Source organism: Gavialis gangeticus, unplaced genomic scaffold (assembly GCF_001723915.1).
Source record: "Gavialis gangeticus isolate Ggan-Ray unplaced genomic scaffold, GavGan_comp1, whole genome shotgun sequence".
Lineage (NCBI taxonomy): Eukaryota > Metazoa > Chordata > Crocodylia > Gavialidae > Gavialis > Gavialis gangeticus.
The window spans coordinates 11130479-11141247 of NW_017729001.1; the positions used below are offsets into that span (position 1 = coordinate 11130479).

A 10769-nucleotide genomic window follows, 5' to 3' on the forward strand; every position below is an offset into this window, starting at 1 on the left:
AGAGATGTCAATCCAAGTAGAAGCAGGCTAATTAGCCAACAAAATACTCAACTTTTGTATATATTTTTGTTCTCAAGATTTTGAAGTGATCTGCAAACCAAGCACCTAAAAATGCCTAAACAGCCGCCAGCTTTGGGGTAAGAGGGTGGTGGATGGGCACACAATAGCTCCATGGGAAGAAGAGGGAAAACTTTGGCCAAGGACAGTGAAGCAAACTGGGGAAGCTGTGTTGTCCAGGGACCAGAGCACCATATAGTTGGATTCAAGAAACTTGGGCATGGTCTCCAACTCTGCTATCAACCCAGTCTATGACACTAAGAAAACAATTTTACCTCCCTGGGCCTGTTTCCTCCAACATAATCAAGGTGATAACTCTGCATACTTCAGCTAAGTACTCTGAGACCTACAGATGAAAAGCACTATAGAAAGTCTAGCTAAATGCCACAACTTCTTTTACTAGGATTGTGTCTGAGTGACCAGGCATAAAACTGCATCAGAAAGATGAAAGTCGGAGTCAAGCATGCTATGCTTCAAGCCTGTAGTGCAAGAGATTAGCACTACAGAGTGCTTAGGCCCCTGATTTAACCTTTGCCAATAAGGACAGGCATCCACTCATAACACTGCTTCATTTCCTCTTCTGCATCAGCAGTCAGAGAGTAGAGGAAACCAGAAGTCTGGCAGGAAAAATTCCTACCATGGTCCCAGGCCTAAAGGGAGATTAAAACACAAGGATTACCCTGAGCATAGCTGTTTGCTTGTATGTCTCATTTCAACTGTGCCACCTTCTCTTGCATCTCTGCGATCCCCACAGTTACAGCAATTCGTCTCCCCCTGATGCTCCCCCAGGGCTGCTAGGTCATAAAACCATATCACTATCTCCTCAGCATCCCATATACCAATTGTTATGGCTGTGGTGTCTTGTGTATGGCTCCAGATTCCCAAACACTCTCCCAGCATAAGGAACTTGTGTTTCTGGTCAATCCATTCCTGCATTTGGGGCAGGGAGGCATATGAGGTGACAAAGCAACTTCTAGTAGCCTTTCTACACCTTTCTGGTTTTCTGGTAGTGTACATAGCTTTGCCTAGCTCCAGTGTAAGTTAGATCAGTCTCAAAACTACTACTACACTCTGCTTCCCATAACCTGTTACGAACCCTGGAAAGCAAAGAAGAGCTGTGGTGTAGCACAGTCCTGTTGTTAAGGGCCGTGAATCAGAGCAATGACCTTTTATACTGGTCAGGAAACTCCTGCAGAATATAAATGAGAATGGGGCTTGGGGCCCTAAAACAAATGCAGACTTCTATAAGCTGCAGCTTAGCTACAGACACATCAGATGTCTTCAGCTTGTCTATCGGGTTCACGTAGGGAAAGCCAATGTCACACCGAAGGTGGAGGCCTCTACAATGTGCTCAAGTTATCCTTAACATAACAATCCCTTACTGCAGGAAAAGGAGGGGTTCACTGATAGCCTCTGTAATACTTCTGTCCCACCCTTCATTCCCCACCACCAAAGAGACAGCTAAAAAAAAAGCAAACAAGTATTTTTTCCACAGCATGATGGCAACTTATTCCCATGATGATTTCCCATTAGTGGGAAAATTCATTTTGACCAAGGTAAACATTTATACTTACAACGATCGATTACAATAAAGCTAAAATCCACCTGGGATCTGGTGGATAAGTCAGGGCCCTCATGAGGGGATTCGAATTCTGGTCCCAAGCTAGTACTTCACTCCTCACAGGTGGTATTGCAGGTGCATGGGTGGCACGTGGGGCAGCCCAAGGGCAGTGAAGCCGGGCCCCCCAGCCCTGGCCAGACTGAACGGGGTGGGTCGGGGAGCCAGTAAGGGGGGTTTAGGCAGCTCTGAGCATTGCGCTGAGGGGAGGCGTGCAAGAGAACTTAGCTACCTACAGGCTGGGGGGCGGGGCTCATCTGGGTGAGGCAGGGGGTGGGGATCCAGGCAGTGGCTGTGGGCGGAGCTCACCAGCTCCCTGTCTCATGCAGGGGGGTGGTCAGCAGTTTCTGGACTCACTCCCTACAGAGCCCTGAACCCTGAGGGACCAATCAGGGCCCATGAATCCCTCAGGAGCTGCGCGTGTGACAATGTGTCTGTGTCACAGGAGGGGGTGGGGCTTCTCAGGGCAGGGCAGGTCCTGGAAGCAGGCACAAGGCAGCACAGGTGGCTGCTAGCTCTATTGCACACACCACAGGTCCGCCCATCCTCCTCGCTGCCCTTTCTCTGCTTCTCTCCTGGGCAGGCTGGAAGCCCTCCTCCCTCTCTCCGTCAGGCCCCTGCTCCTAGCACCCTCTATCCTGCTGCAAGGGGCCTGCAGGCCAGGAGACCCCCAGCAGCCAGCTCCTGATGGGGAAGTGGCTGAGCAAGGCCTGCTACTGCCTGCCCTCTGCCCTGCCTGCAGGGGAGGCACCCAACACACGGCATGGCTCTGGGGGGAGTGTAAGCCATCTCACTTCTATAGCCTGGCCTATGCAGGCTCTGTACAAGGGCTGGGACTCTGCTCTCTCCTTCCCACAGGTGCCCCTGGAAGAAGGCCACCAGCAGGGTCTCTGTCTTGGAGAGATGACACAGCAGGGTGATTTCTCTTCATTCTGCACATCAGAGACCAGGGTCAGGCAGGGCACCCTCCATAGTGAGCAGGGCTGACAGGAGAGTTGCTCCGACTGTTGGCGAGGGCTTTGTTCTGTAGGCACACTCTACCCAGACACAGGGAGTGGTCTCTATTGGGAGTCACACAGCAATGATCCCTGCCTGGGAAGCAGCCAGGTACCCCTCCCGACAGGACCAGGGTGTTGTACCCGACTCCCCTCGCAGGGAAGAGATCAGTGACAAAGAAGAAAAGGAGTTGACTGGGTTGAGTGACAGCGATGAGGACAACAAAGATGACACCAGCAGTGGAAACACCAATGACAGTGATATGAGCTAAGGGCTAAGATGTAGCAACCAGGGGTACAAATAAAAGGACAGTGTAAACATAACTGTGAAAGAAATACATATGGGTGTGTGGGAGCACGTCTTGTAACAGGTGTATGGTTTGAAACAGTGTTTAGTGTATTGAAGACTGGTAAGTCTGATGATGTATAACTATCTATTTATATTAGGGCTATCAATTAATCACAGTAAATTTATGCAATTAATGCAAAAAACAAATTAATGCATTAATTTTTTTAATTGCATTAATCGCACACATCATTTTGACCAGCAGAGTGGTCCAGCCCAAACCTGTGTGAACAGCCCTGCCACCAGCCCACCCCATGCCTGCTGCAGATACACCTGCCTGTGCTGAACGGTGACAGCAGGGGCCAGGCAGAAGCTGGTACTCAGGTGGGAGGGGGAGACCGGCACCTCTCCCTCACCATTGCTGGGCCCTTCGTGCTGCAGCCACAATTATTTTTTTAATAGTGTCAGGGCTAATTTATATATTAGAGAAATATATTTATCCAACCCCCACCCCCAACCTGACACCTCAGTGATTCTCCCCCCACCACTTCCTTACTGCTGCCCTTGATGCCTTGCACATACACCAGAAAGGAAGGCTGTCTGCCTCAAATCCAGCCAGACTAAAACCATGCCTTCAGTCCAGTCACACCCTTCTCTTGTCTTGCTGTCTTGATAGAATGATCACAACATGTTAAGAATGATCTCCATAACTCTCCAAGTTTGCCCACTGTCAGAGGGGAATTAGCTGCCAGCTAAGGAGGAAAGGTGAAGCTGTCTTGGTGAGATGAGACTAAGTCTGGAGTCCTGATCCTTATGCCTGACTCTGCCACTGACTTGTTGCATGACCGTCTTTGCGGAGTGCACCTTAAGTAATTAACTTTCCCATAATGTTTTGAGATTCTCTGCTGGAAGGCAAAATAAAAGGCCAAAGTGTCATCAGCATCATTGGCTCCTAAGGGTATTCCATGAAAATGTAACCATGTAATTAAGCTTGAACTACTTTCCTGTGTCCCAGGAAAACATGTTCTGTGCTAGAAGGGCATCAGGAGGTTGCAGAACTCTCAGGTTCCACCACAGCAGATCCTACTCTGTAGCCATGGCCCCTCCAAACCTGACTTTCACGCTTCATTTCCCATTTCCAGAGGCTCTTTGTAATGACCGTAACTGGAATCTCAACCGAATCAGGAATTACCTCGTGATAGAAGTGAGAGCAAGAGCACAGATCTTACTGATCTCCATAGCACAGAATCCTTCTGCTCACACCAGGTGGTACTTCCAGGAGCATATTTATAGATTATTTAAACACAATTCTCTATCATCCTTCTGGCCGGCAGAAGACTGAATCAGCTCTGCTCTTTGGCCAGACTTGTGAGGTCTACAGTGGGACTTTTGGACTCAATACAGACTTAGCTGGGTAAGTCCTTTCACCAGTAATATGCAGAATGTCAGACAGGATAAGCATAATGATCCATCCTGGTCTTAAAATCTCTGACCCCCCTGAATCCCAGGAGCCCAGGGGTGATGAGCATTTTGTGCTTCACAGTTTTCTGCTTGGTTTGTGGAGATCACCACCACCCCCCATCCCCCACTCTGAGCTCCGAGAGCGCTTTGAAGTCATGAATCCGACATGGGCACCTGAAGGACATGGCGTGGCCCCTGATGGGGATGTCTTCCTCACACAGGAACAGGTGCATTATTTCCACGTCCCAGCCTGCAGCAAATGTGGTGGGATCCTGAAGCCAGATGTGACGTTCTTCAGGGATTCTGTGAGCTGTGAAAGAGTGAATTTTGTGTGCCAGCACCTGGCTGAATCAGATTCTGTGCTGGTGGCAGAATCCTCTTTGCAAGCAGTTGAACAGCTCTCCTATGCTAAAGTCCCATTTGTTCTGTGCTACTGTCTCCACATGGTTCCTGATCCATCATCTCTGGTCCCCTACTATCTCTGGTATCCTGGTCCACTGTCTTTCCAGATCCTCCTTGAATGTTGTTGTTTTGTTCCTACAGCCTAGATTCACAGCATTCCCTGCAGGGTCCCTGCAAGCAGCTTCTCTGTGTTAGGGTTAAGTCTCTCCAATAGTATGGAGTCCAGTCAGTATTGCACTAGGCACGTGATGAGTTAATCAGCTTCACTGGGGTCTAGCAGGCTCCCTGTTAACTGGCTTTCCTGATTGCCTACGTACCATATTTAAGGACAACTCAAAGATTTGAACTATGGCGGTAGAATGCACTTCTATTCTTGAAGCAACTGTTTGGCACTGTACACCTCTAGCCCCGGTTCCTGGTTCTTTCCTGCTCTTGTCTCTGCCCTCCTGTACTATCTTAATCTGGCTCCACTGCTACCCAGATGCCCCTATTACCTGCTTGACCTATGCCATAAATTAGCCCTACAAAGACCATCCCATGTTTTTTTGCTTAAACCTTTTTGGTAGGCCTTGTTCTAGAGGCCATAGCAAAAGTCCTGGGGCCACTTGAATGTTACAGAATCACTCTTCCTCTCCTCCCCCTTGGGTTTCCCTCTGGATTTTCTAGTGTGGGTTTTATTTCTCTCACTAATACTATACAAATGGCAGGATGAACACAGTGAGAGGCAACCTCCCAAGTACCATGGAGGATTTGTGCTTTTGTCTCTAGTATTGGAAGATCTCTGTGCTAGAGACTTGATGGATGCAAGCTGATGTAAGAGTAGGTGCACTACAGGGACAGCTCATGTTGCCAGTTAACTCATTAACCTGTTGAAGAACATGGAGGAATAAGAGGGAGCAGACAGTCTTCACCTGACACTTGTAACAGCTTTGTTGACCACATCCCGGAATTCAAACCTTGCTTCTGCTGTCATTGATCGTGGCTCTGGGCCTGTCATTAACCAGGAGGTATCCGACTGAGGAACAGTTGAGGTAGTTACTTTCCATGAGAAAGCTGTAGTTTAAAATGTTAACATACACCTTAAGAGAAATTCATATGATGGGATAAAAACCAAGCTTTGTTGTGATCCTCAGGGTTTCAGGAGCTCTGAATCAAAATCCTCTGAGAGTGACCACAGTGTCTCAGGTTTATTCTGGGACTTCACTTACAGAACCAGTAGAGCAGAGCACATAGGCCATGCAGCTAGAAGCATTTGACCAGGCAACTTGTGATAATCAGCAGACGGGCCAAGAGAGTTATGCAACAACAGACTGAAGGGGGAAGGTTTGTACTTATGTGCATTTTCCACCGTATTTAAACCGTGCCCCTATTTTGAGCTGAGGAGCTGCTGCTTCCATCCTGTGTAGCTGGTGCTTGAACAAAGAACAATTTGTATGAAGATGTATGGAACTATTCCGCCTTCACTCCCTGGATAGCAGCCTCGAGGAGTGAATTGGTCTTTCTTTTGCTCTTACTTGGTACACTTCACTTTGCTCCCTCGTGTCCCTGCAGGTGTACTCCGGTTACAGGTTTGCTCTAGCTGCCCATGAGAAGAAGCTCTCAATTGCAGTACTGAACATTAGGTCCACAAGGTCAGATCACTTGGCATCCTTGAAACTGAATTCTTGCTGCGGGGAGTTGCTGCCTTTGATTGTCCTGCACTGATACAACTCCCACAAGGGAAGCAACCACACCCAAGAAAACTAGGTAATTTTTGCATGGTGAGTAAACAGATTACAGCTTTGACTGCGAGATCCTGCAGCATGGTGGTCGTGACTTTTGCAGGTTTGAGAATATTCGGTACCAGGCTCCTTGTGTGCTAGACTTCACTCTTTGTAGTTTTATGGTCCCTTGGAGTTTCAGTCAGACTCTTACTCTAACAAGGGTGTCAGCAGAAAGCCCTTAGGGGAGTAGCAGGAGAATCCCAGAGTAGCTGGTCAGCACAGTGATTAACCTTTGCATCAGGATTCTTTTTACAATGTCTTACCCAGGTCCCTTGAGCCACTGTGACTTCTAGTGGCAGAGCAGACGCTACCCCATGGGACTGAGAACAACTAATCAGGATCCTGATTTTAATGTGCCAAATTCCCTCTATAAAGCAGATTCTGGACCTACATACCTGCAGGTTCCATTGACCCAGCAGAAGATATTAACAGAAGATATTTCAGCCCAAGAGGAGTCAGAGGTGACACGTAAGGTTCATTCCTTGATAGCCCAGCAGAGGGCAGCAAGCCTTTACACATTTCAGTCAGATGGGTTTCCTGCATTGAGCCCAGAAACATGTTCCATGGCTCTTTGGCCACGTGGCTCAGCAGTGGCGCTGGGACTGGGGCTACGGGGAGGGCTGCCGGCACCCAAAAATTTGCCATAGCTACCCAGCCTCCTCCCAATGCCACCGCTGCTGCCTGGCCCTAGGGCTGTGCTGCCAAAAAGCAGAGCCATGGGGCACCCTGGTCCCAGCCTGCCATGCCCCGCCCACAGATCCAGATGCACTTGCCCTCCCATGCCCTCCCAGAGTTCGTGTGGGGGGGCTAAGTCCTGTTGGCCCCCCCTTCCGCTACCTATGACCCTGCAGTCCCTGTCACCGGGTGAGTGGGGCCCTGGCCAGGCTGCATCAAGAGAGGTTCAGAGCCCGCGTGGCTGGTCCAGACACGCAGGGGGCCCCCTGCTGTTGGGCACAGCCCAGTGGAGGTCCCAGGGTCCCATACCCTCCCACCCCACCTGTGCTCAGGATGAGGCAAATGCTCTTGTGGGCTGCCTACTGCACCCCAAGCACAGGTTGGGGGAAGAGGGGGGGCACAGGGCCGCAGGGCCTCCATCGAGCTGCATCCAGTGGCGGAAGCCCCCCCCAGCCATATATCTCTGGGTGACCAGATCTTCCCAGACCTCGCTGGGCCACAGCCACCCCCACGTGAGTCTCCACTCCTGAGCTGAGCCATGCCTGTATGTAGCCAGCCACAGTGGGACTTGAGGAGCAGCAGCAGCCCCCTCTGCCACCACAGAATGGGAAGGGAGGCCCCCACGCCCCTGCAGGAGCCCTTGAGGCCCCAATCTCATACCACCCAGCCGGGCTGGGGCCCCACTTACCTTCCCCATTTCCTGGCTGGGCCACACAGTCAGTCACTCACCACGGGGGCCTCGATTTGGCCCCCACCCCTTCCTTCTCCCACAGATTGACCTGTTGGGGCAGGGGGTGGCAGGTGTGCACATGTACCTGCACCCAGCTCTCCCCCAGCCCAGGATTGACCCAAAGAGGCTCCAGGATTGACCTGTTGATTGGGATCCCCAGGTTGGTGACCACTGGTTTACACGATTGGTGTTGCTGGCTTCAGAATTTCTCTTCCTTCCCATCATGTTTATAATTGCAGCCTGAATTCCTCAAATGGGGTATGAAACACTTAGAATGATGAAGTAAGAGAGGATAGTGGCATCTGTGCATGGGTGACTGGTGCCTCCTGAGTCTTTGGGGGCAGAAGCCACCAGCAGTGCTGGTGGCGGGGACGTAACTGGCGAGCACTCGCAGACGCCGCCAGCGGCATTGGCAGCAGGGACAGCCCTGTCGGGGGTGGGGGGGCACATGCCCCCTCCTCCTCCCCCACCCTTCCTACCAGTTGCCTATGCATCTGTGCAAGAGACCACCCTGAGCAGAGTCTCCTGCCTAGACAGACCATTGCAAGGCATTCCCACCCCTAATAATAGTCTTCTATTATGAGAAGATCTGCCTCTGTTAAATAAACAATTGTCAGTCTCTCATGACATATTTCACTGTGGTTAGACTAGAAGGCAGGAATCCTTGCGAGTTAGTTCTAGGGATTGCACTTGGAATGCAGATTAAGATGGCCTGTTCCTATCTTGTAGGGTAGAATTTCCTATGTTAATGTTTAATATTTTGAAAAGAATAACCACTGGAGATGAGCAGGGTTGCTGGGGTCGGGTCACTCACTGAAAGAGCATAGCCTCTCTAAGTAGCAAAGTGTGGAGAGCTGGCCTTAAGATACACAGCCCTTCCCTGTTCAGGCACGAATTCAAATCTAGCCCAAGACAGTCACAGCTAAAGCCCATATTCTCAATAGTACTTAGACACTTATCTCCCAAGGAATTCAAATCTCTTTGGGACTAACAGAATAAGGGTGATCCTGCTATACAAGCCATTGGTAACTTCATGTCCTTCTCCCCAGACTCCCCACAGCCTACAAGTATGAGCTGGGGCTCATACTTTGCAATGAGTTGTGGATCTCCTTGCTGCCTGGGGGTAGAGAAAGCTCACAGGTAATAGGCTAGAGATAGAATAATAGAGTTGTCCTGCTTGCCAAAGCTTCCCCAGCTGATGACGTACAGTTTCCTTTGTTTCAGGGCTAGGACTACTACATAGCACTATCCTTCACACAACCAAGTAGCTTCCATGGCATTTTTATTCAAGTAGCAGTTTTCCACACAGGAAGAGACCCTTACGCCCCCTTTGGAGGAGAGCTGGGACCAGGTTTCTCATTATCCATGTCATCTTCTGAGCCAGCTTGAAACTTGGCCAGCATGGGCGTGTTAAAAACAGAGGCTGCAGATTTTGTGCCAGAAGGGCCTGGTTTTTGGAAAGGTGTGGGACTGATGCCAAGAGGCCTGGAATAAGAAAACATTACTTCTCTCATGGGATCTTCCCTGGGTATACGATTGGTAGGTAACAATCCCCCCTTCTGTCCCTACCTGCCTCTCATTCATTACAAGTATGAGCATCTATGAGTGCTATCAAAGCACTCCTCAGGCAGCAATGATAGATAAGGCAACGCTACATCAGCCCTCCAATGGCTGATATCATACTATACATGCACATATACAGGGACAGTGCAGAGTAAATGCCCCTGCAAACTAAACTTACCACATAACATTAGTCTATACAAACAAACTGCAGCTCTACATTACTAGTTCTTCCTGATCAAGTGTCTGATTCTTCCAGAGTCAGTCTTGTAGCCTGCCATTTTGCAGCTGTAGTTAAACCTTTAACCCTTTCCTACCAACTAAGATCTTCCCCTCTTTCTGCTATGTCTGAGCAAACACTGGTAAAATAAGAGCTTTGTCAGCCGCTCCACATAATGAGCCAATAGTTTCTTCACCAGGGGCTGGGTTCTCATCCTCTTTTCACACTGAATTGCACCCCTCCCCCACTACTTCCATGGGACTCCTTGCACAAGATGCAACCCACAGAAATACAGGTATCAGTCCTGAGACAGTAACTGTCATCCAACCTACCTTAGGAAGCTGGTGTGCCTCAGCTTATTGATGTGATTGCCAGTCTGGAGGGAGGTGTAGAAGCCTGCAGGGTTCAGCACTATAGGATGTAGATCAATCATGCTGTTGGAAGACAAGGAGCTCAATAAAGGAGATGACCTGTTGTCCAGCTGGGAGGTAGAAAAGTGGAAGTGGCAGAAATAGCATGTCACAGACCAAATCAAGAATCTAGTGCCACCCACCCCACGTGAAAACACATGTCCAAGCTGCAGTAGAGTACAGGCCTCATACAGCCATCTTTGGACACAGGTAAGATAGTCATGGAAGACAATTATCCTCGACTGTGAGGGACTGCTGAAAATGAGAACTTTAGGGGAGGGGAGATGTAAAAATTCCATGGGAGAAGGCAAAAAGGAAAAAGAACTTTGCACCACAAGGACTAGGAAGAAAGAGGAGGAGTATTACAATCCTGGGGCATATTAAATGCATATTCAAATCACACTGGGCAGGCACCTGTTTTCCTTCCATCACATGTTCACTTCCCAGCAAGGAAGAAAGAGACATACTCCCCAACCACCCTGCTTTGTTAGCCTGCCAGACCTGACCTTCCCCAGTACATCAGACCCTCACACCTTTTCTGGTTCATTGTTGACACACCAGCCCACTGATACTTCAGGTCATTGTTTGAAGC

At 49.5% G+C, this 10769-nt stretch overlaps 1 protein-coding gene across 2 annotated transcripts in view; it reads right to left on the minus strand.

The window, feature by feature from the left end:
- Positions 1–9188: 9188 nt before the first annotated feature.
- Positions 9189–10769, minus strand: part of LOC109290343 — a 16469-nt gene continuing 14888 nt past the window's right edge. For both annotated transcript variants that reach the window (XR_002095578.1, XR_002095579.1), the window contains 2 exons: positions 10100–10201; positions 9189–9472 (listed from right to left, as the gene is read on the minus strand). The gene's annotated coding sequence lies outside the window, so the exon portion shown is untranslated. The remainder of the gene's footprint in view (positions 9473–10099; positions 10202–10769) is intronic.